We start from the raw sequence: 24580 nt of genomic DNA on the forward strand, positions 1-24580 counted from the left end.
CCACGAGCTGCCTCCCTTCAGGCCCTTGACTCCAGCTGCTCGGCATCATGCCACCGTGTTTCAGCCTCCTCTGTCGCTCCTCCACACTGATGCCAACCTGCCCCAGCCCTTGGCACCCCAGCATCACTCCCGGCTCTGCCGTCCTCCCGTGTGGAGCGCAGCCTCGCACCTGCCTTCGCGCTTGAGAGGTGACAATTTAACTAAGTGTGATTTCTGAGAATGATGAGTGTGGTTTTGAATGTCTCATTGAAACGCAAGGCAAATCCTTCATCCCCAAAGGGAGATGCGTTAAACAGTGCTTCAGAATTAATCTGTGGAGCGTGAATCTCCCTCGCCGCGGCAGGGAGAGGCACCATGGCGTCCTCCTTTGTCTCCGTGTTCGTGGCAGTCTCTTGGTTTATCTCTGTCACTGCTGCTCTTTGGGGCTCTCCCTCCCCATCCTGCCTGTGAAAAATGAGATGTCAGCTCCCTGCAGGGCGTGAGTATTCCTTATAATATATTTGCCGTGTAAATAAATGGGAGTGATTTACCTATCAGTTACACTAACTGGAGACTGGGAGCAGCAGAAAAAGGGGTGACCTGATCCTCTGGTGGACAGACCCCCCACTGCTGCTTTCTGCTCCCGAGGGGGCTGCGGTTTGGGCAGAGCCGTGGTCTCTGCGCCGAGTGTCAGAGCTGCCTTCCTCCAGATTTGTGGTAACATCGCTAGGAGTGGAATCTCACTCGCCTGACTTCAGGGAGGAGGTGAACCAGCCCAGCTTCTGACCTTGACTGAAGGGTTTTCCGTGGGTTTCAAGTCCTCCCCTAAATGTCTTTATATTCCCAGTGCAGCCTTTTCCATCGAATGCAGTTTCAGACCTTCAGATGAAGCACCCATGTCGCAGACCCAGGAGGCAGAGCCCAGCAGGGATGTCAGAAGGTCCTTCAAAAATCTGTCGGTGCAGGTGACACGTGCCTGCGTCTTCTTTGAAACATAAATGCTCCTGAATATAAAGATTATTTACATTCCCAAACAAAGCTGCCAAACACTTTTAAAATGCGCTAACGGTGCTTCTCTCTTTCCGCTGTGCTTGCTGATAAAGGGCCATAAACAAGCTTGACACATTTATAATAACCTTTCTCCCCTCCCTCTTCCTGTTCTCTTCCCTCTTCCTCTCTTGCAGGCTGCATTGATAATTTTTTTTATTCTACTGCCATTAGCTGGGATATATGGTTTGATAGGGGGACATAAAATGTCGAATCTCTTTTTATTTTTATTTTCTTGTTCTAGAGGCAGCTGCTTCAAATGCCAACAGCGAATGTTTGGTTTTAAAATTTTGTTTCCCCTAGCTTTTTTTTTTTTTCCTCTGTTCATTTTCTCCCCTTTTCCTGTGTCTCCCTTCTAAAAGGTCATCTTAAATGATGCAAGGATACATGCTTTTGCAGGTTGTTTTTATCACTTATCGGCCTGTTCCAAAGGCTATTTAGTCTTCTAGGCAAAGGTTGTAGCTTTCACCCTCCACTTCCATTTACAAGGAAAAAATGGATGCTACATTTCTAGGTATATAAATTAGGTATAGATATAGATATAAACCAAAATGGTAACCCATCTAAAATATAAGATCCATGTAATTTCTTTGTTTCTAGTCTGAAGAGGACTCAGGTTCACCTTTTTTCGTGTCATATGTTCCTCTTAAGAGATATTGATGGAAGTGCCACATCTAACAATTCCTTCTCCACCCTGTATTGATGGTGCTGTAGAAAGGCCCACTTGCAGAAGATGAAAGGCAGTGGTGAGCGGTCTGGGTACAAACAGTTCTTTGGGGCTGCTCTTGAGGCTTTTTTGTGCAGCAGCTTGTGGCTGTGAAAGAGGGTTTACATGCAGTGGGCATGGGGGCACAAGGGGCTGTGCTGTGGGGCCCGTGGAGGTGAAATTGTGCATTTCTGGAGCCATCTGGCTGATCCTGGCTTTGCAGTTTTGTGCCCATAATGATAAAGCACGTATTTGTTTTGCCTTCCCATGAAGCACTGACCAGAGGGAAAGGGATGTGGTAGACCTGGCCTGGAATTGCTCATCAGGAAGCAAATGAAGCCCATGTGAGCTGGGCTTAACTGCTGACTCGGGGTTAGCCCTGCTTGGGAGTGATGCAGCAACTAAGCAACCATGTAAGCAAACATTACCTGAGACACGGCTAAGATAAGGTGAAGATCCCCCTCACCTCTCCCCACTTTGTCTTACTTATATAGTGTATATTTTGGGGCAAGGACTGTCTATGAGTGTGCGTTTGGCTCCTGGTACTGCCAGGGCAACAACCACAGTGTACAGAACTTAGATGTGTTTGAGTCTTTCAGATCAGAGTTGAGGAAAGGGTTTTTTTATGATTGATACATTAAAACTGTTGCTTTTCCTCCTCAGTTGGTATGTTCTCTTGTGTGTGCTCTATAAATTTGCAGAGATATGGTTGTGGTTGTGGAAATCACACAATGGAATAATTAAATGGGCTAATTGTAAAGTATATTATCTTCACCATTGCACTCATTAGCTGTTTTGTCGCACCTCATAGAGGAGGGCAGTAATTGTGAAAAGCTGACACAAGCTTGCACTCAGCAGCTAAATCCAGCCAAATCCAAACTTGATGAACTGATCCCACAACCCATTAAACCCTCATGGTAGTCTTTGACGTAGTCAGAGATTGAAGAAGTTGGAGGAGAGGACGATCATATACAAAAGATGGATCATGAAGTGTTTGCAGCACAGAGAAAGCTGGGGCCATTTTAACTTTGGTACCACCCTGACCCTCTAAATCTGTTCTATAGGCCTCAGCTCTGCCTGTGGTCAAGCATTTCACCCTCTGTGGTCCTGTCTGGACTTGCGTCAAAATAGGCCTGTGCTAGATGGACTGAGGCTTGTGGCAGGACTGGGGGCTGATGCTGTCTGAAAAATGAGGAGGGAATGAAGTGTCCTCTCTAATATGACACAAACCCCTCATCACCCGAGCCATTTTCTAGCATATTAATATTCATTTTGCACTAATGTGGGATGAATACATTCCAGTGTTTGGCCAGAGCGCGTTTGTCATTTTTATGTCATACTCACAGAATGCATCAGTGTGATATATTGTGTATTTTACCGTAATAGTAGACAATACAGCTCAGTATTTCATTTGGACAAGTAGCAAGTATGAGGCAAGGAGACAGCCACTGCTGGACAAGGAGTGAGCTCAGGAAAACAGAAATAAATTAAAACATATTAATCTGGAATGAAAAGTCATTTCTCCAGTAAATTAAAAGCAGCAGCCTCCACCTTTTGTTGAGTTGCCCTATTAGGCTGCTTTAGAAAGGCTCAGCCAGGAGCAGGTTCTGGATGTGACTTCACGTGTCATGAGGCTGGCCATCCCAGCCGTGCAGGTGGCAACATCCTTTGCAAAAGGCAGCTCCGAGGAGCTTGGTGCCCGGGGCGGCGCAGGGCTGGAGGCTCCGGGGTGCTGCCGGCTGGGCTTGGTACCCACTGCCAGAGGTGCCATCCCGCCTGTTTTCAGAGCACAGTGGCGGCAGGAGAGGCTGAGAGGCAGGGAAGGAGGGAGAAGGGGCTTCAGAAGTGGGCCATGAAGCCACAGTTACTGAATGGACTTTTCCCTGTTGCTTTATTTGTTCCCTTGTTTTGCCCTGGGCACTGATGTTTAGTAATTTAGACCAAAGGGATCTAAAGTGTTGCTGTAAAGGGTAGTTCAAAAATCAATGGATGTTAGAAAGGGTCAAATGATGCCATAAAGAGATTAACAGCAGCATGGAGAGATAATATTCCTCTGACTGCAGAGCTGGCCCTGGGAGCTTTATGACGGGAAAGAAAAGAGCAGAGGCAGTCCAGCACCTCGTTCCCTGGTTGACTTCTTCCTCTCCTGAAAACCCGGGGCTGTCTGGGGAGAAAAGTGGCAGGGCTGCTGGGGGCAGCGAGGAGGGAATGGCTGCGGAGACGGGAATGAGAGGAGACAGGCAGGTGGGCCATGCCGCTGCCTGATGAATTCTTCTAATCCAGACAAACAGCAGCTCCGTTGACAATCCCTGCTGAATCACCTGGAAGGAAATGACTTACTCAGCAATCAGCCACAGGTTTATAGCAGGAAGGTCAGATTTTACGAGGGTCCCCTGGAAATGCACAGGGGAAACACGACATGGATGTGTGTCACCCTCCTGGCATTGGACCGAAAAGCAGGGCAGGCAGCATGCTGGGCAAGGGACAGACCCAGCCAGAGCAGCTTCCCCCTGCTGCCTTCTCTCCAGACCCATCCGTATGGCCTCCTCACTGAGCTGGGGAATAAAATCAGGAGCACAGCCCAAGGGACCTGAGGGCTGAGGAAGAGGTGACATTTGGTGAGCAACTGAATGTCCTTGCCAGGAGCAGGAAAGCTGCTCTCTGGGGATTTGCTTTTTGCTTATTTTTCAACTGTTCTTTGGTTCTGTGGCATGCTCTCAGCACTGACAATAGTCCCAGGTAGAACACATTGACTCAAACAGCTCTGCTTCCTCCTGTGTCCCGCCCAGGGCACTGCCTCCCTCTGTGGGGACAGGCAGAATCAAGCACTGGCACTTTTTACTTAGAAGGCGTTCTCCAGGCACATAGATCTGCTCAGGATGCGTGGAGGGGCCACTACTTCAGGTTTGCTGTTGCCTGGGCTCATGAAAGGGTCCTGAAGGAAGCAAAGAGACTAAAACTCACGATGTTCAGCAAGGATTGCCTGGGAAATCTCAGCCTGGGCTTCCCAGGAAGCTTTTCAGCTTGGATAGAAGCCAGAGGCAGCTTCCCCATGGCCCAGCTGATGCATGGGGACCCCGGCAGGAGCCAGTGACCTGCATACAGGGATCTTGCTTCAAAACTTGTGCAGTCCTTACAGGCACAGCTCCCTAAGCCTTGCAGTGGTGACGACTTATAGCAGGATAAAACCAAGTTAAATAATAACAGTGTTGTTTTCCTGCCACTGCGTCGTAGATCTTAGTGTTGCAGGAAATTAAAAATCACGCCCAGAGGTACCTGATGTTTCTGGATGAAGGGTCCTTTCTCCTGGGTGCTGCAGACGGCCGGTCTGGCTGGTGCCCAGTGGGGTGGGACTCTGGCAGGAGGCTCTCCGGGGTGGGAAGAACGCGGGAAAAATGGAGTTGCATTTGGTGCTGCGTTTCAGTGCACTCCAGCATCTGGAAGAGATGTGTTGAGGAGCCAGTGAAGTGATGTACCATATTAGCAAGCCTGAAGGGAAAAGAAAGAGATGGCTAACCCTTGGGAAAAGATGACCTTGATCTACTGCCCTTTAAAGCAATGATGGCATCTGTTTACTGAAGAGACAGCTGCCATTTTATGTGGGAGCATTTGAGTCAACATGTGCTGAGAGGACTGCACATGCTGAGCTCTTTCTGCCACCTCGTTTGGGTGGCTTTTGGCCAGTGTCAGCTCAAAGCCGACTTTCGCGTGCGAAGAACCTGCTGTGATTCTCTTGCCGTTGCCCAGAGGGACATTCTTCTCTTCTGCTTCCTTGTTGAATGTAGCAGAGACCCTGGTGACCATCAGGACACCTGGTCCCTCCCAGAGGAGCATTATCCCCACTGGGGACACAGAGGGAATCTGAATTGCTCCAGCTGTTCCTGCATCCTGGCGCAGAGCAGCCAGGAGCCCTGGGCAGAGCTTCCAGGCCTTGGCGTGGACCAGCAGTTTGACCTTTGGCCAGTCTCCCAGGAAAGCTGCATTTTACTGACAGACTTTAAACTTACGCTTTGCTTTTCACTGTATCACCTCTTCCCTCTCTCACTGTGTTCCTTGTTACCATTGTGCTGTTTTACCTTGCTCCCTCTCTCTGCATTTTTCCTTTTTCTATAGCTTTGCTATGATTCCCCCTCCTTTCCCACTTTTTTCCCTATTCTGTGTCCTGCTGGCCCCAGCCTTGCTCACCTCATGACCAGCTGTGCTGGGCCCAGCTCCCAGCTTGGCCCTCTTCAAGATTTTGTTTTCTTGCCTCACACCCAAGTGACAGCGGATGAGAGAGCAGGGTGCTGCCACAAGATTTCTGTGCTTGCTTCCATCAGTGCTGCCTGCGGAGCCTGGGCGATTATTATCTCTGTAAACGACTGAAAGAAGTATAGTGATAAAAGGATTAAGCTAGACATATTTTATTTATTTATGTCTTGCCATTCCTCCTCCCATCCCCCTTCACAAGTTGTGGAGCATGTTGCGCTGCAGCTGCTGCAGCTGTTCCAGGGAGGAGCGGTGACTTGGGGACCGGGGGTACAGTGCAGAGTGGTCTGGGAGCAAGCAGAGTGCACAGATGGGTGCTTGGGTGGGGAGTGAAAGAGGCTAAAGCAGCAGAGTGACAGACCCCACTGCGAAAGGGCTGGGGATGCCCCGAGGCCAGCTCGCCCTCCTTCTCTTTGGTATCAGTCTCCTGTGAGTCCCTCTTTTCAGGCCAAAGAGCACACAGAAATGGAGTCATGGCGCTGAACGTGGAGCTGCTCAGAGCCAGCATTTCAGTGGATTATGGACCAGAAGGGCAGCCAGAGTGTCTCTGGACAGGAGGTGTTGCTGTTCCTGCAGCAGAACCCTGCAGATGCTTTTGCAAGCAGCCTGTTCCCAGCTGAAGTTTATTTCAGGTCTGTGTGGGTGTCTGCTAAATAGCCTACAACCCACAGACTGGTACAGACAGCCTAGTCCTGTATGGGAACTCGCAGAGCCCTGGGATTTCCCTCATAAGGGCTCCCACGGCGGGGAGCCAGAGTGACTTCCAGCCCTGCTGGTGGCATCTGGGTTGGGTGGGGCTTAAACCAAGACAGAGGCTCAGAGTTGTACAAAGCAATTTACCCTGAATATTCAGGTTTTGATATTGCACCCCTGCCCCCAGCTCCTTGGCATGGAAGGAGCAGTACATGATTTGCAAACTCTTCCTGGACTGAGCCCTAGAGGAACAAAGCTGAAGATTATATTCCTGGCGAGGGCTTCTCTCTGAAGCTCATTTATACCAAGGCTGTATCTGTTCCAGTAAGTATAACAAGCCAGGATCCAGTCTCTGGTCCTGAGGGGGTGTGATGTGGTATGGTTTGCGCTGATACAACTAAACTTTGGCCTCTCCCATGCAGTTCACTGGTGACAGTCCCTGGCTCATGCCATCCCCCAAACTGTGCCCAGGATGGTCTGCGAGAGTGCTGGCTAGCACAGGCCGGGGAGCGTGTAAACAGTTAAATGGTTTGGATGACCATGACACAGTGTTTGAAGGCTGTGCCCTGGCCCTGGTTTAGTTACCAATATAGATTTCTCCTGAGGTGGTTTTGCAGAGTAGAAGGAGTTTTAGAGACCTACCGGTTGGAGCCAGGCACATGGGCTTTTTCTGGAGCGCTCACTAGGAGTGCAGCATCGTCGCAGCAGGGAGCAGGAGCAAGGGTGAGGTTGGAAGGGAGCGAGGGGATGTGGGAGAGGGAAGAGTGATCTGTGGCAGGCTGGGAAGCCTCAGCAAGCAGGATTGGAGGCAGGAGGACCCTCGTAGTCTTCTCCCTGTAGTCTCAGTGCCGGCATGATTGCGCTGCCTCTGCCTGTATCAATGAGAAGAACTTGGCACCCTCTGTCTCAATGAGCGCTGCATGGAGACAAATCAGCTGCTGTATTTGTGTGACTAAAGAGACCCAGGAGCGCAATCACTCAGGAAGTGAAACAAAATGATGGCAGTGTTTGGGCCAATACCTTCAGTAGTCCAAGGGATACTGGAGCTCTTCAGGCAGGTAAAGGAGCAGCTAAAACTATGTAAAATGATGGCGTATTCCCCTGGGCCCCTGGAAACATGAACTAGCCCTAAAGGGGCGACAGTTGCTCTGTGGTATTCCCTTAGGAAGTCCCGTCCCTGAAGTGGCATTGCAGATATTTGCCTGGTAGGCATGTGGTGGCAGCAGCACCCCTTTATTAGATCCTGCCATTTGTTCTGCCTCCTGCTGCAGCTGCAAAGCAGCTGATGTTCACTGGGCTATTCATGCTTTTGGACCTTGTCCTGCATCACTAAACCTAGAGCTAAAGGACGTCTCTTTGGGTTTGTGGTCAGCAACAGAGGCTGTAGGTGTGATGTGACTCACTAGCTATCACCTCTGTGAGGCAGTCCAGGGACTCAAGGCCAGTTTAAGTGTGCTGCCTTCACAGCCTAAGGCCAGACCTACAGGTTTCAGCAGAAGAAAGAGTTTTGGCATTTCAAACAAGGCATTTGGGAGATGAAGCTACATCAGAAGGATTCTTCATGTATTCTTGTCCATCCCTGGAGAATACAAGGCAGGTGAGATGGCCAGCCATCACTGGAAGGTCACCTGAGGGATGGACATCTTCTCATAGCCTGGCACAACTCCACCTAAAGTCAGAGTGATTCCCCTAGGCTGACTCTTGCTGTGGTGGCTTCTCCCCACGAGTCCCTGCTGGTATTTGCTTTTCCCTGCCTTTCTCTGCTCTACCATTTCTACCTTCCACCAGGGCCCACAATGAGCAGAGCAATCCAACATGGCCCGGTTTAGTATTCCACAGATCCTCCCAGGCTGATAAATGAGAACAAGAGAGGGAAGGAGGGGGTGGGAGCCTGGTGCATGGGGGGATATAAAGCCCTGAGCCTGTATTCAGAGAGGCAGAGATAACAATAAGCGAGAATAATAGTCTAACAAGTCGGAAATGTCACACACGATCTGGTGCCATTAACACAACATGGATCTGAAATATCACATAATTAGTTTTGTGCCTGTTGTTCTGATTTGGAGAGAAAAAATATTAAAGGGAAGAGATTTGGGGGGGCAAGGAGGGAGTGCCAGCAAACTGAACTCATAAAAGGGCGAAGCCTACAGCGTCTAATGTTTTTGGAATAGTATAATAAAGCTCTATCTCCTTACCCGTGTTTGAGGCAGAGATTTTTATCTGGCAGTACAGGATAAAAAGAAATGAGAACTTGAAAAGGGTAGATAAAATTGCGATTGATCTCTCTAGGACTGCCTTGCCTCCTTTCAGGGAAGCTTGTGGGCCTCATGAATTGCTCCACCACTGAGACACATGATCCTCACCCCTTCCCATGCCACCTCGCTAAAAGATGAAAAAACCCGATGTTTTCAAGGCTTCTTTCCCCATCTCTTTATAACGCAGTGCACAAACCCCATGTTTGAAGGCTGTGAAATGACTCACAAGCTCTTCGTCCCCTGAGACCAAGCCTAATGCAAGGGTGTTTTGGGGACCCCCATTGCTGCTGAGACATGTGAGTCCCTGTGCCTTCAAACAGGCTGCTCGGAATATTTGGGCTCGTGGGCTGGTGTGTGCCACCAGCTGCTGAGAGCAAAGCTCCTGCCTCTGCCCGCAGAGCCTGCTGCTTGCTTTTGTGACCCTCTGAAGGATACAGGCACTGTCAGAAGAGACAGAAATGCCCAGATCTTGGCGGGATGTGCACTGTTTGGGGACAGTTGTATAAGGACTGGAAAAGGACTCTTCCTTTTCTCAGAGGTGTTAGGAATAGAGAAAGTTGCAGATGTCACGTGGGGCAAACATTGTCAGTCCTTTCTGACCCTTCAGCATGTTGGGGTGTGAATAACCTGGGGAACAGGCAAAACCCTTGTGAGAATCTGTGGTTGTGCCAACTGTACACCTGCCTGTACAGTCAGCCCGGCTGGGGTTAGGAGCAGCTTTAAATTGAGAGCAAACCCCTCCGGCTGCCTGGGACAGCCCCACAGCCTTCCCGAGTTCAAGCACTCCTCATTTTCTGGGAGGAGCTGCCCCATTCTGTAGGGCCCGCAGGTACATCTGCAACGCGCTTATTTGAGACAAGAGCATTTGAAATGGGGGTATCGCACGCTTACCCACCCCTCTGTCCTGGAACAGCTTAGAGTTTTCACGATCGACAAGGTAATGACATGGACAGGGAAGGATTTCTTATGCAAGCTTCATTTTAAGTGTTCCCCTTTCCACATGCTTTCTCCAAAAAGCCCTTTAACTCTGGTGCTCACTGGGACACGAACAGCAAAACCTTTTGCCTGTCTCTCCAGTGAGAAAGCTGGAGCTGCTTGTGCTGAATCCAGTGTGGATTTGTTTCTCTCCAGTGGCAGAGGGATCCCTGTCTCCATCCCCTGGCTGTGTGCTGCCCGGGGTGAGGCTGATGGATGCCTCAGCCCTGCTCCTGTAGACAGGCACTAATCACTCATCGGTGCGTTTTGTTCCAGGGACCATTTTTTGGACAGGAGATGGGAAGGACATGTGCTGCTTGCTCTTGCCCTGTCAGCGCAGAGCAGCTTCACACCCACCTAGGCCCGTGTTGCCCTTTTCCCTGGTCTCTCCCAGTCTGGGTGAATGGGGAGCAGAGGAGATGCGCTAACCATAGATTGGAATTTTAATGCATAATGAAGCTTTCTGTCATTTTTTTTGCATGTCAGTTGCTAATCACTTTTAAACATATTCTAGGCAAGAGGTACTTTAAAACAAAAGCTGCACTCCTGTGCCAAAGGCATGGATTGCTGTGTCCAACTCCTGTCTCTGGAGGATGCCCGTAGGATTAGGATTCAATTAATTTGGTCCCAGCGGATTCATCGCTTTGCCCACTAACGGCCGGGCACTGACAGCGAGTGCGACAGGAACGCTGATCTATTGCTCACAGCTCTGGCCAGTCATGACAGGAGCTGCTGTCACCTCCAGAGCCAAGCCTGTCGCATGTGACGTGGGGGATTTGTGGAGGGCTGAAAAGCAGCTGCCTCCAGGGTGGAGCACAGCAGCTATTTAACAGAAATCTGCTCCCGGCATTTGCATGGGAAGTGAAAAGGATTTCTGCATTTTGTTAACACTGAGCAGAAGTGATAAATATTAGGACTGGGGAAAAAAAGTGAGTTTTCCTTTTGACAAGAAAGTGTACGGCATCAGTTTTTCCTTCGACTCTGAAACGAATGTTAAAAATTCGGATGAAGCATATGTTCTTCCAAAATTAAACATTTCATTTCTCTTTCAGCCTTTGCAGCTTGCCAGTATTTTTAAAATACAAACCCAATGATTTTGTTTGGAAAAATAATTTTGAGCAAGGTGTTTTAGACTTATCAAAATGCTTTGTTTCGTTTTTAAAAATTGAAAGACTATTGAACAGTCTATGTGACATTAATATTTTCTGAAATGTGTTGATTTAAATGAAAATTGATTATTTTTTTTGATGGAAAGCAATGCTTTGATGAAAAACTTGTGTTCTTCTCTAGTAAGACTGGCAAGGTCTGTATTATATATTGGTCTTTATCCAGAGAACGAGGCATCTGTTACCGGAAGATGTATAGGGAAGCTTGCATGAATGATGCTATCAAAGAAGCCTTAAACACATAACTCTTCTGTCTCATATGTCAATGTAAAGAATTACATTTCTTCTAGCAATTTGCACAGAATTTTATCAGAATGATGCAAGTTGACTTATTCCTAAAGCTTTCCCTTTTGTGTTTTTATGGCTCTGGTTGCAATCCTACCACCTCCAGCTGGATGCGTGTGCACCATTTGAAGAGTCATTGCATGCGTGGTCACGGGCTGTACCACATCAGATGCAACTTCTGGAGCCATTTTCCCTTTTGGAGTTTTCTGTTCCTCCTGCCATGGAATTAGGCTGCAAGGTGGGCTCGACAGTACTAGTTTTCCCATCCATTCTAGTCTGCTTAAGTTCTCACCACATCAGCTAAGCCCTGACTTGTGCTGAAGGTTCACACAAACCCCTAACACCCAGTGGAGTGTCTGCTCACAGTACGGATCACAGAAAACTGGGCAAACCACACCAGTTCTGTGACTTTGGGTTGCAAGGCTGAAATCTAGTTCTCCCCCAGCCAAGGGCCTTAGAAATGAGGGTGCAGCTGAAACTAGAGATGTGTTAGTACAGAAGTTTCAAGTGGCAGCAAGGCCAGGGTGGGTGCAGCCTACCAATAATGTCTCTTTCTCAGCCCTGAGATAATTGCAAGCACCTACAGGGAGGAATAGCAAAGAAACCTGATGCCAGGTGAATGTTGCAGCACCTGGAACTGCTAATGAGAAACAAGAAGTCCCATTGACTAAAAGAGGTGAGGGTGAGATAGTCTGAGCACTGCGAAGAGGTGTGTAAGCAAAGAGAAATTTGGGGGCAATTCTGGGACATTGGTTCAGCTTCAGGGGAGAGAAGCTTCTGCAGAAGCCTGAGAAGGACCATGAATGGTGAGTGATTTGAGTGGGAAAAACTCAGGAATTGAAGATATGCTTTGCTGGATGTGTTTTAGTAGTGGTTGTGGCTGAAGAAGAAGACAGCTCTCCCAGCCCTCTTTCCTTCCCTCTCCCTCGAATGTGCAGTTGGATTGTGGTGGTGGGGAGGGCCAGGCTGGTGGGTGAGGGACGAGGGGCTGCACGAGCTGTGCTGCCGGGTGCCCGGGGCAGGGGTGTCCTGGGCGGGGGTGTCCTGGCCTCGGGGAGGGCTCTGCCTGTGCCTGGCTTGGGAGGACAGAGAACACAAACCGTATGGGGCCAGCTGCTTCCTGGGTTCCGAGGAGCAAAGCATGCCTGTTTTTTCCACATTACTGGAGACTGTATTACCAAATGTTTCTTGGGAAATGGCCTCCAAATTGCACGACTCAAAGAATAAAGAGAGGGGAAAAGAAAAAAAGGCAAGCTTGTTCTGTCTGGCTTGCGGCCCTTAGAGGTCCAGCTCTTCCCTTCCTATAGCCACGAGGACTTAGAAGCATCCCATCTTCTTCGGTTGATTCAAAAAGGGAGGTTAAGTACAGTGCCTAAGACTCCAGGACCCGAGGCTACACAATTCCCTGAACTCATAAAATCGTGACTTGGCAAAACCGTGTTAGCTGCAGAGCTGTTCATGCTCTTAACCTGTATTTCTCCTAAGCCAATTAGGCTGAGTTTCTAGTGAGGGCAATAATGGCTGGGCACACGCTTTTGAACCAATAATGTAGGTGGCTGGAGTAGACGAGTGGCCTGCTAATGAGGGAAGTGCTGCCTGCTAGCGATGCATACCTAATGACCCCTCTCTCCAGCAGTCCATGGCCAGGCGGAACAAAAAAATCTGTTTGCGCTGAGTGTTTCATTACAATCCAGCTACGCTCAAATGAACAGCTCAGTTTGGTGGAGAGAGGGGAGGGCAGTGTGTTTGGGATGTGATTGTTTTGGGGAGAGGCAGCATGTTTTCCCTGCGTCTCTCTGGATAAGCCTCTCTGCCTCTTTGGGCATTGCTAGTTCTTTTCCCTCCCTGCCTTTGCAATAGTGCTGCTCCAAGGATGGTGTTGGGAGAGAAATGTATTGTGATGCGTGCTGTGGGTTACAGTGGAGAGAAGGGGTGCCAAAATCTAGGTTTAGTACCACAGTTTGGAGATGCCTGCCTGGTTAGCATCTGCCACCTCTTCTCAGGAGCTAATACCCTTCTGGGTTTGGGGAGGGAGCTCTGGAAAGCAGGCAAGCCTCAAGATAAAAGGTTTGTAGTCCCTGTAAAACACACAGGCCTCTCCAGGATTGGTCCTTGTGGGACTGGGCTCTGGGCTTTTTCACATCTCTGGCACTGGGATGATCTGGTGTAGCGTGGGGTGGGGGATGATTGGTGGCATTGGTACAAGCAGCTCAGCTTGGAGTCCCCGTATGCCAAAGCTCAGGTGTGCAGGAGGCTGTGTCAGCCTCTCTGAAAGGGCTGGGCTTGCTGCATGCTTCTCGGTTTCCCGACATGTGGTGGCAGGGTGGGCAGAGTAGAAAAACCTGCTCAAATATTTCTTCCTTTCAACAGATTAAACTCTTCTTGCAGAGCTCCTGTGCATCTCCCCTCCCACTTGAAGTTATAAATACATTTTTCAGTGAGTTGGTGAAAAATTCAAGCTTTCTGTTGTAAAGACCCTATCTTCTAAGCAGACCTTGTGAGATCTACACGTCAGTTGATTTAGCCTTATTGGATTGCTGTGGTTGGTAAAATGTATTGAGATGGCTCCAAGATGCTAAAGAAATATAAATGATTGCTGTTAGGCTAATTTATTACTATTTAGCAGAGAACAAATACATTTTTAAAGGGATAATGGCAAATTAAAAATCCTATTAAGCAAATTTGCTTACTTAGTAACAACTTGGGCTTAGATCCCACACTCGCTTGAATGCATGCACAACCTTACTCAAATGTGCAGGCCCAGAGAAATCTTAAATCTCTGTGGGACCAAGAACATGGATATTAAATGTAAAATAATTAAAAATAGAAAACCCCCACCAAATTAGTCTTTTGCTTTTGGCACTACTAGTCTCCTCCCAACTCACTGCCTTTGCTTGGAAAATGAAAATCGATGAGGTCAGTTTTACTTCTAGCGTCAAACTGGTGACCTCAGTGCAGTGCAGGTTTTGCAGGAGCATGTTATTGATCCTGCCTGTTCTGCAGCACTTGACACTGGCAGACGGGAACCCGTGCTGGTCTGGGGCAGCGCCTGTCTGTGCTGCTGGGTCGGGGGGCTGCGCTCGCCCTTTGGCTCTGGGGGTCACAGGATGCGATGCTGCGCCCCCAGTTACACGGACTGTGTTGGCTGGATGGAGTTGGAGACCTGGCTGCTGTTTAGCCAGGGACAGCCCAAAGCAGGATTTGCTACTAAAATGTTATTCTGAAAACTCTTGGGCTACTGGATGGACAGTCATCCTTCTTCAGGTGTTTCTGAACTTAGATTCCATGCCTGTGCAGCAGCAACAGCTCATGAGTTGTTCTACCCTGTGCAATTCCCACCTCCCCTTTGGAGGGACTACAAATGCCCAGTCAAGGCTCCAAGAATTAGTAGAAACCAGTCTTGCTTTTCTTCTAGTTTGTATTGTAAATCTTTCTGTGCTCCTGGGTCACAGACTGGCATTTTTTATTTTGTGGGCTATGGTTTTGCATGTGCTTCAGTACAGATGAAGGGATGTCCTCTTACCAATATGGCTTGAAAATTCACTTGTGTGCAGAGTTCTTCTTGGTGTGGGGTGTCATGGAGGTGGCCCTGGCTGCAAAGGACAAGCACGGGTGAGGTATGTTGTGTCAGGGAGAAGCACCAGAAGTCAGCCATGGTGCTTCCACATGAGTCTGCAGGTTTGAGCAGTGTGAAGCGAGAAGAAAGCCTTGGTTCATCAGCTGAAATACTGCTGGGGTCAGTAACCCTTAAAAAGAGAGCACATACTGCCATGTTTTGAGCACAGATGTGTGCCTGTGGTGGTTTGTTTTGAAGATGGCTTGAGAAGGTCCTATGTGGCTCCCTTAGTTACACTGACAGAGCTGTTTATGAGGCTTCACTCAGTGTTTCATCGCTGAAATGGTGTGGCTGTAAAACACAGCTCCCATAGCTGTACCAGCACCGCAGAGGTGTGCAAGCACATCGTGAGCTGTATTGTGAGGGCAGGAATGAGCTGCTGGAGGGGCTGGAATGAAAAAGCAGTGGTTGTGTGGGGAATTTTAGCATGGCCAAAAGTGGTACGCTCTGGACCTGTGCCCTGGGATTTCTACTCCATGGCTGCTAAGAACTGATATCTGCTGAGATGCAGGTTTTAGCTGAGCTCTGGCCTAAAACCAAAATGTGTAGAGCGTCCTTATTTCCATCACTTGGAAAATGAAATTGTGGTGGCAGTGTGAATAAACTCTCGCCCCAAACAGCCGCTCAGCGCAGGGCTGGGCTCTCTTGTGGTCGCCAGAACTTTGCTTTTCTCCACGCAAGCCTCATCCCTCATGGGTCTCGGTGCTTGCTGGAGCCTTCCCTCTCCTGGTCTCCTTGCATCTGGCATCCCGGGTGACAGTCTGCCGCCACGTCTGCCGTGCCCACGCAGCGTGTGGGGGCCATTCCCCTCACACCGGTTGTTACGAGCTCTTCATTAGCAGTTGACTTGATGAGGAAGGGCTGCAGGGAGGCTAGAGGCAATTCTTGCTCCAGGCACCCACTGGTTTGTGCCTGCTCTGTCCATATTTCAGATTTTGAGATGTTAGTGAGTCCTGTGCCTGTTCGTGTTGGAAATGACATGTGCTGTAATGCCTGTAGCAAAAAATATACTTGTGAACGTGTTCCTTGGGAAAAGTGGTGAGTTCAGATGGTGGCTTTCAAAAATCCTTCCTCTCTATTTGTACAATGACTTCTATTTATGTGAAAGTACAGCTTCTGTGAGCACCCTAAATTTGAGCCGAGTTGGGTAAAAGGTTTTTTTCAGCCCAGAGATGAAGTTTTGATAGTCCAAACAATTTGTTTTGGCTGTATAAAGCAGTTTGAAATTACTTTTTTACTAGATTTCCATGAAACTGATCCTCTCTCTTGGATACAACGTACTTTAGACCAACAACTGAATGCTTTGATACAGAAAAAATGTTTTTCAGTTGGGGCCAGCCTAAAGCACTTCTGGGAAGGGAATTGGGCTCGTTCAGCACTTGAGAATTCATACAGCTGTGCCTGCATCTCTCTTAGGTGCCAGCTGGTCGCTGCCTTCCAATTCAACAGCAGTGGCCATCCAGGCAAGGAAAAACCACATGAAGTGACCCACTGCAGAGTGTTAATAACTACTGAAAAAGGAGGGTATTGGCCTCAGCTTCCGCAATGTGATTTTTACCTAATTGCGTGGGTGCTGGGTGGCCCCTCATGGCCATGGTCCGACTGTACCTTAAACTGCAGTACACTATGATTGAATTTGATAAAAATCAAACTCGGAGATATTTTGATGTGAAAGTAATGCCTTCCTACGAAAATGGACCCCTCTTTCTATTTTTAGTCTGCAACGGCACTATCGCAAGCTTCTGTGTGACTCGCAGTATGCTTTTATTGTGGTAGATCCACTGAGCAAATATTCTTCAAAATGGGCTTTTCCTTTTCTGCCACAGGCAGGTGTTGGCCTCAGTTTGCAGGAGAGCAAAGCGAACTCATGGGGAAGGCAGGAGCCTGTTGGCAGGGCGGGTTGTTCTTCAGGATGCCGGAGCAGGGTGGATGTGAGTCATGCCTTGCCCTCGCCATTCCCTTGTTTCCTGAGCCGCACCCGCTCATCTTTGTGAGCGCAGGATGTGGCTGGCTTTATTTGGAATGTTACAAGCATCCCTGTCTGAGTTAATTGACCAAGACAAATTTTGTTAAAACCCCTTGACATTAATAATGAGAAATAAGAGCTGGGAGGTAAAACACATGCTCTCTAGACATGTATTAGGAGTACCCCCACCCTTCCAGACTCCTCCTGAGGTGGTAACGGCAGAGAGCTTAGGTCAGTTAGTTTTAAAATTAACTTCTAGTCCTCAAGGCAGCCTTTAAATAGAGGATTTGAGCTGTGACTATCACTAGTGTTTTTAGGCTGTATGAGGGTGTGAGTCAAAGAGGGATAAAGGAGCACAGACCCAGAGAAATCCATAACTGTTGGTGACTGGTCTCATGATGGGCAGATCCTTCATCCCAAACCCCCAGGCCCTGCAGGCTGAGCTGGGATATGGTGCACTAGTTGGCACCAGGAGTGGGGGATATTCCTCTCCTCCAAGGGACAGTCGCCACATGCACTTAGGCTGCCCTTTGCAGCCCTAATCTGTCAAGGCCTCGTCACCTTCCCTCTGCTGTCACTGGGGAGGAGTCTCCAACAGGACTGTGGCTGCTCTGCTGCGAATCGCATAAGATATTTCTCCAAAGCAGCAAAGTTATCCCTGTTCTCTGCTTCCAGACTCAGATAGAAATTAGTGATGAAAAGATGCTCCTGAGGGCATCAGGACAGCAGACAAAGGAATATCTTCATTTGCTTCTGGAAACAGGTAGAAGCTTAGCGCTTGGGATGGCTCCTGTCCAGAGTCCTGGTGCTGTCCTGGTCTCTCTGGTAACATTGTCCTCTGTTGTCTTTCCCCGGTGATGTGGGCCATGCGGGCGATCCATCAGCCTGCGTCTTTTCTGAAGTGGCAGGACTGCAGCCGTACATCTCTGATCGATACCGCCCAACCTTGACATGGAATCAGTCACTCATAGCCAGCTCATTACTGCTGGCTAACTGTTTGCCTGCAGCAGCCCCTTAATAGCCTTTCCCGGCTGCCGCCAAGTCACAACAGGAGTGTTTAGCAGTCTTATTTACATGCAGCATTTCACCAGTCCCTCCTTCCCCTTGCTCACAGCTTGCCATCTGCTCCACAGCCTCGGAGGAGATGGAGATTGTGAAGTGGGGACAGGAGCATCGTGCCTGTGCGTTGTCTCTATGGTGACTGAGTGCCCTTCCTTGTGATGGCTGGGGGGGGCTGGTCTCAGGTCTGCCCATTTTAGGCCTTGTCTGCAAAAAGCCTTTCTTTTTCCAGAAGATTTTTGGCATTGTGCTTTGCTTTTATTCTGGCTTGGAAGCTGATTTTAGTTACAGTGATTTTAATCTACTGTGTGTTTCAGTCTTCTCATCTCTATGTTTACACTCTCCAAGGGATGGGGAAGGCTCAGGATGCTCTTCCTAGAGAGCAGCTTTAAAATGGCAATTTATTATTTATAAATTGGTGGATGGATGAGGTCTGGGAATGAAGCTCCTGCGAGTCTATTAGCAGGGCAGGTTGTGGCCTGTGTCACTGCAAAGATGCTTTCCTTTATATCAGCAGCAAAGTCTTAGACCTCACTCCTGACCTTGGTCATGAGCCAATAATGATCTCTGAAGGAAGAAATACACTGACACATGCACATTGGGGGATATTTGGTACATCTGCTAGCATGCCATTGGTTTACATGAGCAAACTCAGAGTACGGGATTTTTTTCAAATGGCTTTTACTTAAACTGAAGCCCAAGTTTCAACCTTGACCTCTGATTTTCACGAAAAGAAACGATTTCACACATGGGAGCAAAGATGCAGGTGATGGTGAGAAATGATGTGTGTGCAGGCAGTGGGGTTGGAGAAGCGGCTACCCTGGGTGGGAAGGACGTCCAGAACTGAATCGTGGAGAATGGGAAAAGGCTTTGGAAATGAGGCGAGGTGGTATTTGAGACAAGTGGTGTTGGTTATGTGGCCCTACCAGGGACCTCTCCCCTTCTTGCTGAGGTGACCATTCCCTCTCTCCTCAAGCACAGTGTTGTGACAGAAAACCCAGGCAGAGCGATATCTGCATGTTTTCTGCTTTGCTGACTGTTGTGGTACCTGTGATGCTCAGCTATGGTATAGGACTTGCTCTGGCATTGCAGATGCACAGAACTGAGATGCAGTCCTGCCCTCAAACTCCTGACATCAGGACTGAGGGTCAAACTGGTGTATATGCCATCCCTGCTGAATAAAAGGGATGTTTTTATATATCTTAACTAGTTCACTAAATTACTTCAAGTGATTATCTTGTTTCTTTCCTAATTAGGGACAATATTAAAACACATAGAGGGTGAGTCTCTATTCTTAGATGTCTGGTGAGAAACCAGCAGTACTGCAGAATGAAATTGTGTTGAAGGTATCTTTACTCTGATGTGAAAGATGGGAAGGCTTCCTCCACGAAGCTTGTGGGCAAGGAATGTTTTCCAACTTGTGTCTAGAATCACTGTCTCAGGGCCTCAGTTTCTTTTCAGTGGTGTAGAATAAATGGGTGCTTTAATTTCCTTATTGCAGTGCAAGCAGTGTTCTGAGTATTGAGGTGTCCACTGCATTTAATGCCAGGGAGGGAAAGGCAGGCCCTTTGCCTTGAGCTCGGTGGAGATTTGAAATTGGAGAAGGCTGGCAACTAAATGTTTTCCTTGTTATCAGGGTCTGTGGTCAAGCAGCTGGCAGATTCTGGGAGCTTGACCCCCATAAAGGATCAGGAGGAGATACCCAAAGGCTTTTTGTCCCTTCTAGTGTGAGATGGTCCTTGCCATCAGCACGACGTTCTGCATGCACACCATGGACAAGAGGTACCCGACTCAGTGCACTGAGCTTTTCATGCCCATTCCTTTCCATCTGGAGATGGACACAGTTGTTCCTGGGAAAGCTGGGTCTCTTGGCATGTTTGGCAGAACACTGTCAGCCTCTCGAGATGGGCTGAACCTTACTGCTTGTCTTAGTACTGAGACCAGGCTTGTGGAGGTGCAGAGCGTGTGCTGCCCCAGCTATCTCTGCAGTCTGCCTCGGCAGAGCCCGTCAAGTTATTAATGCTCCCACCAAGGGAGAGGCTGCAGTGTGGAGCTGCACCATGTTATCATACAGGATTACAGAGGGGGATTATGGAGGAGAGGGTCTGAATTCTGAAATCATGGGAGCACTTCAGTCATCATCTGTGCTTCCTAACCTGGCAGCCGCTGAAGGATGAGGCACAGTCGTAGAAGATCAGACTCAGTGCTGTGTGCCTGCCTTCATTCTCTTAGAATCATTGAATCTCTTCTGATACTTGCCTTCCATGGCTCTTCCAGTTCATCTGGGGCTTGGTCCTCACATCAGTTGCTAATGAAGGAGAGTTTTGTGTTTCAGGCTAAGATCCATAGGCCTCTGTTTCTCCTCTTGATTCCAAGAGCTAAATATATGGTTTCACAAGGGAGGACTTTGTGCTTTGTGTACAAATACAGCTCCAGAGACTTGGAGGACAAAGGAAGCCTGAAATGGCTGTGCAAACCAACTTTTATGTAGCAAAAACTGCCTGCAACACACGCAAAGTTATTTCTTGTAAGTGTTTATTTCAAAAAAGTTTTCTTCCTCTGCTACATGTTGGAATTAGACAGCAGATTAATTTTCTTTTATGTGGGGTAAGTTGGAGCTTCTCTGTGGGGTGAAGTAACAGTAGATAATCTTAACTTGTTGCATAATTTCCTGGATTTTGTTTCCCTTGGAAGATTTGTTAGGAAAATAAAACACTCCTCTTCGGCTGGCTGGATGGCATGAAGATCAGAGGGCTGGGCTGGGTGAAGAGAAGGCCAGGCTACCAAATTGTCTTGCTTGGCATGTTCTGGGAATTCCAACAACCTGGTTGGCAGGCATGCAGTGGTTGAAGGAGTTGGGCATATATACATATTATATATATATATATATATATATGTTGGTTGGTTGTTTTTATTCCAGAGTCAGAGATTGAAAGAACAAGTTGTTAAGCCTGTTGTCTTTGTGATCCTGGCAGCTGGGATGGTACATCCTACCTGCAAGCTGGATGTTCTGGAGTGAGTAGGGCTACACCAGCACAGGTAACAATACTGGGATGTAGCATTCGTCTTCTGAGGCTGGGAAGATGTGTGCAGTCCTGACAGCGCAGGGTGATACATATCATTGAGGTCTGAGCAGCTGTCTAGTCCACCTCCTTCTCAGCCAGACCTCAGCCCACTCTGCTGCAGTAATCCAGATGCAATCAATCTGGCACTTTCAAATATTTATGAATCATTGATGCATTTTTTTTTTTAAGTTTGAAGTTGTAGCTTTCATGGAATTTGGTTTTATTAGCTGGAAAGTCAATATTTTCACTGTGCTATATCTGAGCTGCATTAATTCCAGCCCAGGCAGCGGTAATAACAGCACCGCAGTGCTAATGGTGCTCTGCTTGCAGTGGCTGGCATTCTGGTAGTCTTGGGTGAGCTTGGAGCATGTGGAAAAACCTTAGAGAGACGATAATAAAGCAGTACAGCTCATGGTGAAAATTGGCAGAGGCAGATGAAGAAAAGGCCTATGGCAATGTTTGGGAATCCACAAGATGGAAGCGTTGAGGCTGCCTTTCTTGGTAAGTCATCTCTTCCTGTACCTCCAAACAAGGTGGACTGCTTTTTACTACAACTCCTCATTAAATTGCCTTACAAGAACAAGGCACCTTCAGCAGAGTGAATCAGAACCTCATGGGATCAGACCTTTTTTCTTTTTACCTGATGCAAATAGGAGATTGATAAGTGAGCAAAGTTGTCCTTGTCTTTACAGATGGGGGAGCTAAGCCGTCAGGGAATTGTGTGAGCTCAGCAGAGGCACAAACACTCTCTCTTTCTGTCACTTCATGCCATGATAGTCATTGCTTGCATTGGAGAGCCCAACTCTCTCTTTTGTGTCTGTAATACCTCTCCTGTTCCAAATAAGTCCCAGTCCTGTTCCAAAGCAACCAAACAACTGTCGACTGTGTGTGGGTGAGATCAGCCCTTGTGAGGCACAGTGGTGCTCTGTGATGATCAAATGTCCCAAGCCCAGGTCTCCCTCCTGGAAGGCAGCCTTAGCTCTGCTGCTGAGGCTACAGGGACACAAGAGCCAAGGCCTTGGGTTGGATTTCTCCTGGACTTCTGCATCAGGAGCTGTGAGGCAGGGAACCAGTCTGGTGTGGTTGTGGTAATGGGATCACAGAGCACCCGGAGATGCAGAGCATATTTCAGCTAGAGCTCCTTGCATGCTGCAGGGCTGTCATATTGCTGTGGTCTAGCTGAGAGGTGATGAAAGGCATGAATAACTGTGGCTGTGGCACTGTTCTCAGGCTGGGATGAGCTGAGATCCTGGCATTAATAGTGTGGATCACAGGTGCTCTGATGTGGTAGCTTAAAGGCAGCAAGGGATGCAAGGAAGCGTAAGCTAAGAACTGAACTGACTGTGCCAGTCACACCATTCACCCCTGGCTTCCAGTACTCAAAGTGCGATTTTTGTGGTGAATTCATATAGCCCGTAACTTCCATTCATCTCCCAGTGTGGTCCCTTAGCTGTGAGCTGATCTTGTCTAAGTTCTAGGACACCTTTGTGGCACTGGCATCCGTGTGAATGACAGAAGCGATGACAATCCCATTTTAAATTTCACAGGCTTTTTGGTAATGTTAAGTGTGCAGTAATGATGCCCGAGCTCCCCTGAAGGAGGAGATGCGATGGCAGGATGTGGAGCCTCACCTGACTGCTCCAAGGTTGTCAGATGCTTGTGAAGCTCTTAGACTGGAGGAGTGTGTACAGATGTACATGTATAGCCCATCCTTCAGGAGAGAAATGGCAATAAATACTGGTGAGAGAGATGGCAGATCCTCCCAGATTTATGCTGATTGTAGAGGTGCTAATGCCTTGCTTTTATGGCTTGATCTTGCTCTTGCCTTTTGTGGTGGCTAATAAATACAAGCCAGTTCATCTTCTGCTTTGGCTCTTCCTGTGACCTTTCTTTAAATTTGGTCAAGTTCCTGATGCATAGATTGTCTTGCCCCTCACCATGAAGATACCTGCCCTGGGATGACCTCAAGTCTCACTATAATTTCTGCTGCAATGCTTTATTTCAGACTTTATTCTGGAGGGATAAGACTGCATTCAATCATGCTCCACAGGGTGCTAAAAGCCCGTGGTCTGGGTGATGCTCTGTGTAATCTGCCTTGTCAATACCCATCGCTCACATCTGCAGCAGTGAAGAAGGTTTTGCCAGCTGACTGGGTGCTGCTGAACCTGAAACACAATGCTGACTTTCCTTCCCTAGCCTGGCTCTCCTGCTTTCATTTCAAGCATTTGCTTCCCCTTCTGGGTTCTTGGAGCATGTGGCAAAAACATACTGTATTAACCCCCAGGAGATGTTCACATGGGGAGCATGGTGCAAGGATTCCCTCATTACATGCAAGGGAAGCCTCTTCCTACAAAGGCAGCTGTGGGGGGCACAGCCGTTTAGTCCTCTGCCTTAGCTGTTGGATCATGTTCCCATTAGTCACCTCCACAGGAGCCAAATCAATCCATTGCTACTTTGCAGTCTTCCCTGCAATTGACTGCCAAAAGCAACTCTTTTAAGTAAATGTCACTTATTTGGGAAATTTGCTTTCTAATTCTGGTAGTGAATGAGCTTACCTGGAACATCAGAGTCCCCAGGGCTGCAAGGTGGGTTCCCTACCAGCTCACACTAAGATAAACCACATGCATGGTCAGAGGGGAAAGCCCAAAATCATGTGGGGAATGGCTGCGTCTCTTCCCCGCAGGCTAGAAATGTAGCTTGTTGCAGGGGCTTGGCCATGGCTTTCCATAAAAAGTGCCACATCTGGACATGCTGGCTCGTTTTTTTTGCAGGGCATCTGTGCTTTGTTTGCTTCCAGTGGCAAACTCAACTGGAGATGAGAAGTCCTTGTCTTGCAGAGACTACAGGTTGAAATGGTATGAGGTGTAGCAGGGGAAGAGGAAGATCGCTTGACGGCAGAATCAGGTGCAGCTGGTTATGAGAAGGGCTTGAGAAGGCAGTTGGGACAACTTTATGAAACATGTATGGTGTGCACAGCGGTCACATCTAGTATGTGCTTGGCTGTCATCATTAGCATGATGTGCAGCTGGCACAGCAACACCTTCCCTGCTGAAAGCGCTTCTCAGAAAGACAGCGAATGTGCCAGTTGCAACGAGGTGACAGTGATGCAGTAGATAAAGAGCAGCCTGGCAGTGGGAATTCATGTTTTCTGATCCTGTTCAGGGCCCTTTTGAGCTTGATATTGATTCCTTTTGCAAGCTGCTTGGGAAGCAATGCTCTGAGTACAAGCCTGCCCAACACAACGTACTGCTAGTCTGTCTTGGACCCTGGACACTACTGTCATCAGGTCAAGAACAAGAGGCCCCAGATCCCTTGTAGCATCAGTAGCCCTTGACATGCAAGAGTAGTGAAGCCATAGTCTTTGAAAATTTTTTCTTTGTATTCAGACATTTGTTCTTGGACAGTTGATTATTTCTGCCTGAGAGAAAAACCTAGTGATTTCTGAAGATATGAAGATCTTCTAATCCTGTCTTCTGAAAGTACCTGCAGTTCTTCCCACCTTCATGCTACCTGCAAATGT

At 48.2% G+C, this 24580-nt stretch overlaps 1 long non-coding RNA gene across 1 annotated transcript in view; it reads left to right on the forward strand.

Moving 5' to 3' along the window:
* The window catches only part of LOC135992785 (uncharacterized), a 127337-nt gene that overhangs the window by 71738 nt on the left and 31019 nt on the right, over positions 1 to 24580 (forward strand). The window lies entirely within an intron of this gene.

Source organism: Caloenas nicobarica, chromosome 10 (assembly GCF_036013445.1).
Source record: "Caloenas nicobarica isolate bCalNic1 chromosome 10, bCalNic1.hap1, whole genome shotgun sequence".
Taxonomy (NCBI): domain Eukaryota; kingdom Metazoa; phylum Chordata; class Aves; order Columbiformes; family Columbidae; genus Caloenas; species Caloenas nicobarica.